At 45.9% G+C, this 9,606-nt stretch overlaps 1 pseudogene; it reads right to left on the bottom strand.

Annotated features, from left to right (window-relative positions):
- Positions 1-68: 68 nt before the first annotated feature.
- LOC117994766 (uncharacterized) overlaps positions 69-9,606 on the bottom strand; it is a 42,021-nt pseudogene continuing 32,483 nt past the window's right edge.

Below are 9,606 nucleotides of genomic sequence, written 5' to 3'. Positions count from 1 at the left end.
CTAGAACGGTGTCGTGTCTTCTATCGGCTAGAACGGTGTCGGGTGTCTTCTATCGGCTAGAACGGTGTCGGGTGTCTTATATCGGCTAGAACGGTGTCGGGTGTCTTCTATCGGCTAGAACGGTGTCGGGTGTCTTCTATCGGCTAGAAGGGGCGATGTGGAGGCGACCTAGTTACCTTACGCTGGTACTTATCACGTGCGATAAGTGAGAGTTACCATGATTGTAGTTGCGGGTAGTTTCATGTCATTAACAACAAGAGAACATTGTGAGTGTGCGTGAGGGTTGCATTAATTAAATCAACATTGCATGTAGTTAGTTCATGTACTCGTAGTGCAAGAACAACATTAGTGCATCCACGTAGGCTCAGTTAATCTAAATGTTGTGATCCTGACTTATACGGTTACATCATCATCTTCATGAAGGCAGGCTTATCCCGACATTTATATACATTTCCTAGAGAAGTAAGTTTATTCTGAAGAACTTTGTTAGCGTGATTCAGGATTGCAAGGCGACATCCAGTTAGTTCCTCGTAAGTTACTTCGCTGTTGTGGGTTCGTGTTTTCTCTGTCAGGGCCAATAGATCTGGAGCGAGGAAACTCATACAAAGCTTGTTACCGTCGCTCGCTGGCAGCTAGTCCTTGTCCACCTTGCGGCGGTACCACTCGTCCACCTCCTCGCGGTCCATCTTGCTCATGGCTGCCTTGACGGCCGCGTTGAAGGCGGCGAACTGCGCGTCGCTGCGGTACAGCACGCGGCGGCGGTGCGCGGTGCGCAGGTGTGCAGGTACAGCTCCGCCTCGCGCCGCGCCAGCCGCGCGCAGCGCATCGCCCCTTGCACCACGCTCAGCACCTGCAACGTTCAAAACGATCCAGCTCAAATTGTTTGCTGCGCCTGACTCCGACAGGTTTGAAGTTATTATTAAGTATATGCATAATGATTGAAAGAAAGAAAGAAAGAAAACTAGTTTATTCATCTTATGCCTAAGCTAAGGTACAAATAAACTTAAAATTTAAAATTAATGGTTAGTAAGTAGTAGTTAGTAGATAATAAGAAGTACTTAATAATTAATTTAATCTAAAATTAGTTCTTGCACCCACTTGGCACAAGATGAAATGGCCCCAGCTCAGCATTAATGCTGCAGTTTTAAGAATAAAACCTGAGCGCTGGTATTCTGCCAGGACCAACATTGTGTTAATTGTTTGAGCGTTCCCAATAAATGTTCATCCTGTATTACTCCGGGAAATGTTCTCTCTGCCTTTTGCACCATCACTCGCTTTTGTGTATCTCTAAATATGGTAAATCAAATTCCAGTATCGGTACGATACTGCAATGATAAGATAAGAATATAGCGTTAGATAAATTGAATTCGAACTGTTATTTATGGCGTCGATAGAACGATCTGCTTTAATGATGAAGATGCGATTCTAATATCTCTATATAATTGGAATTATGAGGATTAATAGAATTGTTTAGTTCCGCCGGATTCAGCTCGTTCATTCAATTCAGCCGGGAAGCTCGCTCAACAAAGCGGGAAGTACTCACGGGTGCGTACAAGAGCGGCTCGTCGCGCAACTTCTCATAGTGCTTTCGTTGATGACGAGCGTGTCGGGTTGGCGACGAACTGCGCGCCGTCGCGGCACACCCTGCAGCGCTTGCGCACGTCGATCAGCACGTACTTGAGCGGCGTGTCGCCGATCTTGCGGTACGGGCGCTGCTTGATCGTGTATATCCTGCAACGACGCGACGGTCAATTATCTATTTATTTTTAATTTCGCGTCATTCTAAAATAATCTCTGAGCATCATCAGCGTGCTAGTAGTGTCCAGTACATGCTTGAAAATTGTATATTGTCGAAAGAGATAGCAGTTTCGTAGAGCATTGACTCTGTCGTTGAGAGCGAGAAAACGTCACATAGGTATGAATTAAAGACAACGCTCTACAAAGCTGAAATCGCATTGTAAAGGTCGATGTATGCTCACCTGGCCCTCTCCCGCTTGGGGTCGACCCCGCAGGCGCGGCAGAGTCTATTGAACTTGGGCTTGTAGATCTCGAACTCGGGCGCCTTGCCGTCCTCGCCCGCGATGCACTGGCACAGCATGCAACTCCCCTTGCCGCCGCAGCCGCACACCATCACGTCTCTGCCTCGCTCTACACATGCTCACCTGGCCCTCTCCCGCTTGGGGGCGACCCCGCAGGCGCGGCAGAGTCTATTGAACTTGGGCTTGTAGATCTCGAACTCGGGCCTTGCCGTCCTCGCCCGCGATGCACTGGCACAGCATGCAACTCCCCTTGCCGCCGCAGCCGCACACCATCACGTCTCTGCCTGTAAACCACCGCGCAGTTCACACACGGTATAATGCATACAAACGAGTTTTCACGCGCCATCTTAACTTTATGTGTAAACTGAAAGTACGATTTTAATCGTTAAAAGCTGAAGAACCGTACTTTTGGCGTGACAGTTGGCCCATAGAGTTGAAACGGTGCGGAGAACTTATTTTGTACAGACTATATCACGAAGACCGTTTGGCTGCGTTAGTGTGAGTACACGCGTACATATGGTGTTGTGTCGCGACGCGGAGCACGTCACGCACACATCTGTGGAGCCAACCCCCTTCGGCGGTGTTCCCGCTATAGTTCAACATGGAGTTGTTCAAGGAGCGGACCAACAAATTCCTGAAAGGGCGGTAACGCATGGGTTATTCCCGTTGAGTCACACCCCCGTGGGTAACTCTGTGACTCCCGTTGAGTCACACCCCCGTGGGTAACTCTGTGACTCCCGTTGAGTCACACCTACATATTGCGTGTGCAACAAGTGTTAATGAATGTGCACTTTTCCGGATGTCATTTATTTTCAAACCCTAAATGGCGAACATGAACTTTTTGTAAAATATTAGACATGGGTGTCGTTTTCAGGGTTTTCGAGGATGCTGAATTTGATGATGACATTTATTTTCAAATTCAAGATGGCGGACATAGATTTTTTTCAAAAAATAGACATGGGTGTCGTTTTCAGGGTTTTCGAGGATGCTGAATTTGATGATGACATTTATTTTCAAATTCAAGATGGCGGACATAGATTTTTTTCAAAAAATAGACATGGGTGTCGTTTTCAGGGTTTTCGAGGATGCTGAATTTGATGATGACATTTATTTTCAAATTCAAGATGTCGGACATAGATTTTTTTCAAAAATAGACATGGGTGTCGTTTTCAGGGTTTTCGAGGATGCTGAATTTGATGATGACATTTATTTTCAAATTCAAGATGGCGGACATGGACTTTTTACAAAAAATTTACATGGGTGGCGTTTTCAGGGTTTTCATGATTGTAGGTCAACGGGAAGTACCTAGTGAAGGTTTTCGTAAAGACGACGAATTGATACTATAAGGGTTCCTTTTTCCTTTTGGAACTACGGAACCATAAAAACAAATGACTTTTCATGACGTTTCAGATCTGGATCGGTTCAATCTCTGTATGGTCCACACACACCGCAGGCGAGCCGCTGTCGCTAGTGTGCAGCATTACCTTTCTTGGTGCCCAGGTCCAGCGTCTGCTTGTTCCTCACGTTGTCCGGGAAGCGGATCTCGGTGTAGGGCGCCACGTCCGCCGTGCGCGCGCTGGTGACGTAGGAGGGGCAGGCGTAGCGGATGTCCTCGTCCGTCAGCAGCAGGTACTTGTCCGCCAGCACCCACAGCGGCTCCGAGAAGTCCAGCTTGAGGATGGGCTCCTCGGGGTCCGTGATGTTGGCCACGTAGTCCGCCACGGCCATGCGGACGCGGCCCAGGTCGGCGATGGACTGGAAGAGGGGGCCTTCTGGAATAACATCAATAAAACATTTGTTTACTTACTAGCTGATGACCGCGACTTCGTCTGCGTGAATTTAGGTTTATTTTAAATCTCTTGAGAATCCTTTAACTTTTCGGGATAAAAGTAACCTAAATGTCAGTCCTCAGGATGTAAGCTAACTCTGCACCAAATTTCATCAAAGTCGTTAATCTGTTGGGCCGGGGAAAGCTAGCCAACAGACAGACAGACAATTTCGCATATATATTAGTATGGATCTACCTTAATTGAACATATTTTCTGGAACAATGTCCCAACCCACAATCTCTTCCCATATTTTAAATTGCAAAGTGTGTTTGTTGGTTTGTCCCTCAATCACGCCGCAACGGAGCAACGGATCGGCGTGATTTATGTTACTAGTATACTGCAACCCACCATTGCACAATAACTTCAAAAACAAATTAAAATAGTACGCAATTTTCAAAACAAATTAATTCTTTCTTTAAAATACTTGAGTCAACATAACCTCACTTCACGTTGTTTGTCACGATCTCACGTACAAAATACATCTTGACAAACAAAAAAGTGGCCACGGTGATAAGGACAAAATAATCATTCGTTCATTTTTGAGCTTAAATGCATTAAGCTGTCTCGCTCTAACAGTGAGAGTGACAATAGGACTACTTGTGGTCCTGAGGCCGCAGCGCCTCGTTCCACTCACCTCCCTCTTCGTCGCCCGCGGGCGTCGCGTCGCCTGCAACATACAGACATTCATATACAACACATCATATTAATGATAAGAGAGCTCGGGAATCAAATGCCGAACAGCGATGATAGGTTTTTTATTAAATAAATAAATAATAAATAAATAAAAGTTTATTCAGCTCACAAAACAAGAAAAGACAAAAAAAGCAAAACATACAAACCAAATGTTACAAATTAAAAAATTAAACTAGGTAAAACTTAAACTACGAGCTCGACAGTACTAAAAAGAAAAATGATGTCTTGTTTGAGCTGAAAAGGCTGCAGTATTTGACTGCTGCAGCGCTGAGTTTCAGGCAGAGCCCTAGTGTCACGACCCGACAACGAAAGTGTTCTCTATAATATAAAAATCAACTAAAATAAAAATAAAAACTTCATTACTAGTAGAGTAATAAATATGATATATATACTATAGGGTATTACATATATACTTATACACATGTAAACTTATACACATACAACGTGCAGGTACGACATGTTTTTGATGTAGGGAATGCCATTATTCTGTTTGTGTAGACTACCTGCAGGGGACCACGTGACCACCACAATATAGAATCAGTAGTATATTATGTAGTCAGAGACAAGTATCGTGTGTTGTGGTGCGTGTGAGATCTGGAATAGTCGTTTAACCCTGTGATTTTTGGCTTTCTAAAACATATTTTTTTAAAGTTTTTTTAAAAGAAATTGTAGATTTTAGCATTCTGATTGGGGGTGGGAGATCATTCCAGATTAGAGGTGTCAAAAAATAATGTACCTAATAAATTTATTAAATATACAAATGTATTCAAGATATTCGTTTTTAGATTAAAACAAAATTGAATACATTTATAATAAGTAGTGAAAATTTGAGAAAATCCTTCCTAAAAAATAACTCAGGCGTTCGATCTTTGATACGCCGCGCGCGGCGCGACCGAGCGACGATATTAGAATAAAATATATTAGGTAGGTACAGCTTACAAATATCGTCGCGATTCGACGGTGAATAATTATTACATCGAATTTTCGTATTGGCCTGTTACATGTTGACTGTGATGATACGAGTATGCGGCTAGTATTTTTATCATTTTGTTTGTTTCGTAATAAATTTTGAATGCAGTTTTATTTATTTGTGAACTTGAGTGTCGATAAATATTTAATGCGAATAATTGTAATGTAGATTAGGCAAAATAATGTAGATTAGGTACATTTTTGTGTTGTGATAGATTTGTGTCGCGCGTTAATAATACCTATTATAGTAGATTTGTTCTTTTTGGAAATACTTGCGTCATTTTATAAATCGTATGAGAAAATGTTTTTCAAAGTGTAGGTATTATCATACATTTAAGTATTATAGGTAATAGGTTAGGTACGTGAAGTCGTATTGTTCTTTTTAGAAATCATCATCATCATTTTATAATTCGTATGATAATAAATATGCAGAAATGTATGATAATAAATATAGTAGTTACCTACTAAAATATTTTTTTATAGGTAACTAGGTAAACTTACCTACCTATTGTATTGTAGGTATCTACTTGACATTGCTTTATCGTTCTACTTGTTTTTATTTACATACATAGGTAGGTACTAGGTACTGTATTCCGCGACAGGTTGAGATGGCAATCGGGGTATGAGGCGGGGGTGACACCCCGCACACCCGCACGTCACCTTCGCTCGCCCGCACTGGGTTAGCACAGGGGCCGTGCGGGTGTGCGGGGCATTCCCTCCCCGATTGCCATTTCGACCTGTCGTGAAGGTATGGATTGGGTGCCTATTAAGAGTAAAATTTAAAATTTAAATCAATCGAGTTAAATACAAGCTATACCCTAGTTCTCGACCTTATTGACGGTTATGAGAAAGTTGTTTTTGTCATATTCTTGCTCAGTATAATTCATAGATTGCTAAAATGCTGTTTTCTGACGTATGTCAATAAGGTCGAAAATCGATTGCACCCATTTTTCTGCTTGCGCCTCACGGTTCAAGCAATTTTTTTTTTGTAACAAAATAATGTAACGTTAATAATTATTAAATATTTGTCTGTAACACGTGATAATATTGTGATACACACATGAACCTGTATTTGACACCTCTATTCCAGATCTTACAGGCTGCGTGTTTAAATGTACCTCGAAATGCAGCAGTTTTATGCCTTGCCATAGCGATTCGGGGTACAGCCCTCACAGTCCTCACACTATATTTACTTCTTTAGGTACCCATTTATTTTAGCGTGCAAATAAGCTGGCTTTCCTGTAGAAATGCTGCCCAACAACAAGTGGCCAAGTGGAGCTTATATATGTTAGCGTTATTGATATGTGGCTGACATTTGACCGACATGTCCGCTGTGGACTGTGAACTTGTGAACCCTCTGTACTGACTTTGCTATACCTGGCTAGCAACACTGCCAATACAGTGTCACAAGCGTACAAAGCTTCACATAAACGTATTATTCAGATACAATAGAGCCCTAGACTGCAATTTCACCTGGTGTAAGTGATGATGCAGTCTAAGATGAAAGCGGGCTAACTTGGAAAGGGTATGGCAGTTTCATTAAAGCCATCCCCTAATCAGATTCGTACACAGCATCGGACCAGAACCGCTCAATCGCTCGGCGGCACGGCTTTCGCCCGGTGGGACAGTACCTCGCCCCGGCCGAAGCCTCCTACCATACTAACATCCGTCTCCGACTCGTCGTACTCCACCACAGATCAAAATTCACATCGAGTCTTCAGTTCGCTGAGAGTGGCCACCCCCAGGCAGCAGCGAATCCAAATTACTTGCCAGCGGCTCCTTCTCCCTCTCCACCGACTCCTTCTTCACTCCACTCCCTCCCGCGCTAATCCTTGGGTAATCCCTCCCCTTCGACCGCTCTATTTCCTCCTCCCACACTTCCTCTTTTTTAATCTGTATAGGCACTATGTTGTTTTGTTGAGTACCTTCCCCCTGTGTTTGAGGCGCCCTTGCGGCGGCGTCTCTCGTACGTCGTCGTCGTCCTCCAACAGACGAGCGGCTCGTGCGGACTCAGCTTGAGCAGATCCTTGGAAGTCGTCGCACTTGTTATTTGGATGGGTATATTGTCCGTGTCGGTTGCTGCGCAGGCGTCAGTACACTCCTGCGAGGGTCGTCTGTTGCGAGATCGTTTTTAAGCACACTTTTGACTACGTCTTGATTTTCAGAAGTCGTTTCTATTACAATTCTGCCAGTATCGTCTTTTTGAGGGGTCGATTTTTAGTACACTTCTTGGGTTCCGATATTGAGAGGCGGCGTAGTGGTACGATTCTGTCGGCGGCTCCGCTCGGGGCAGGCTCCGTGGTCCCCCGGGGCTCCCGGCGTGGTCTCCACGTCCACGTTCCCCTCACTCGCTGTAGATTCGCGACATATGGATCAGCTGCGTCCTTGGTTTATATTCGATGGCGAATCGTTTTTCAAGAAAAGGTTAAGTTGAGGGAACTATTGTTTTTATTGGCATCGGTTCGCGTTTGGAGTATGTCCTCTTATTTGCTGAAGGTTTAATCGGTTCCGACCTCGAGCGTCAGCCTTGTACTTGCGCAGACGGCGACGGGCGACGTCCGTGGGATCGCTTACATCATCAGTGTACTGACATCTGTCGATGTGATCGCATCATCTTTCTCTTTGTTTAATTTGTGACATCGAGTGATGCTGACATCTTAGGTCCCGTGTCACCCGCGGCGGTGTCGTTCTCCTCAGTGTCGGATGTAAGATCGATCTCGACCGATTTCGCGTCGAGGTGCTCGTTCGTCAGCCTTTTCTGGACAAGATTTGTTTACTTGCAACGGGTAATTTCTTTATTTTCCGGAGCTTTCAAAATCTGAGCGCCGATTGTATTTAATTATTAATTTGAGCGAAAGTGGTCCGGGCCGTCTCCGCCTCGCGCGGCTCGTTACACTGGCAGTGTGACGAGGCGAGGCCGGTGCGAGTTTGGGTACGATCGAGCGCAGACAAGGGCCGGAGTGCACTTTGAACTGGGGATTTCCCCGCACTTGCTGCCCCGACTGGATGAAGTAGTACGTGGGCAGCGCCGTGTTGATGCACGTGACGGGCGGGTTGCGCGTGACGGCGGGTTGCGCGTGACGGGCGGGTTGCGCGTCAGGGAGGCGTCCGGCAGCTCGAGAGTGTTGGCGGTCGACGACGTAGGTATGACGTCAGCGTTCCTCGGCACGTTGACCTTTTTGTGGGTCTTGACGACGTAGACGACGTTGGAGGTGACGTCGTGGGCGGCGCGCAGGCCGGCCACGGAGCTCACCGGCATGATGGCCATGTGGGGGTTCTTCGATAGTGTTTTAGGATCCGGGGGGACGGAGGGTCGTTCGATCCGGGATCGTCAAAGTCGTGGATCCCTTCGTCGATGATCATCCGGTCGCCGTCGTCATCAGAAATCTGCGTTGTCTTCGTGAGGTTTGGCTCGCTTGTTGGAACTGTCCGAGTCGCACCTGCGAGTGTCTCTTTGCGTCGTTAGTTTGTCTGCCGAGTTGTTATCGTCGTCATCACTGACGGTCGTCATCGGACGGTTGACGACGTCGTCCGGCTCAGGCTTTATCCTCGGCGCGCTGCCGGCGGGCGGTGTTGAGTTGAAGTACTTGTGCACGAGGGTCTTCTGGCGCTGCCACTCCTGTACGCGTCCGGAGGGGCTGCTCGTCCTCGGGTGTCCTCCTACCTTTCTTCTGTGTCACTTACATTTTTTTTCGAGGAGCCTTTCTCCATATTGGAGGCAGTCTTCTCTTCGGTGGAGTCTGTAACGATGAAAAAAAATCAAAATAATCTTAACTACATATCAAAATTGCGGAGCCGCAGATTCAGAACCTGTGACTGCCTAGGTATCGCGGCCGGAGCGCATTGAACCGCCAGGCCACGGTTCACCCGTAGAGGCCTCAGGATAAGATGGCGATCCCTCAGCACCGGAAAGTGCGGATTGGAAGACCCCCACACCCACTAGGCTGGACAGTAGTAAGACATCAAATGAGTCGTTCGCCCAGTGAGCCGCTGTATGCAGGCGAGCGCGAAGACCCGTGGTGGGAAATCCCAATAAAAGTGTTATGTCCTGTAGTGGACGTCATCGGTTGATATTA

This window comes from Maniola hyperantus, chromosome 27 (assembly GCF_902806685.2).
Source record: "Maniola hyperantus chromosome 27, iAphHyp1.2, whole genome shotgun sequence".
Taxonomy (NCBI): Eukaryota; Metazoa; Arthropoda; class Insecta; order Lepidoptera; family Nymphalidae; genus Maniola; species Maniola hyperantus.
This window is presented reverse-complemented; position numbering and strand designations above follow the sequence as displayed.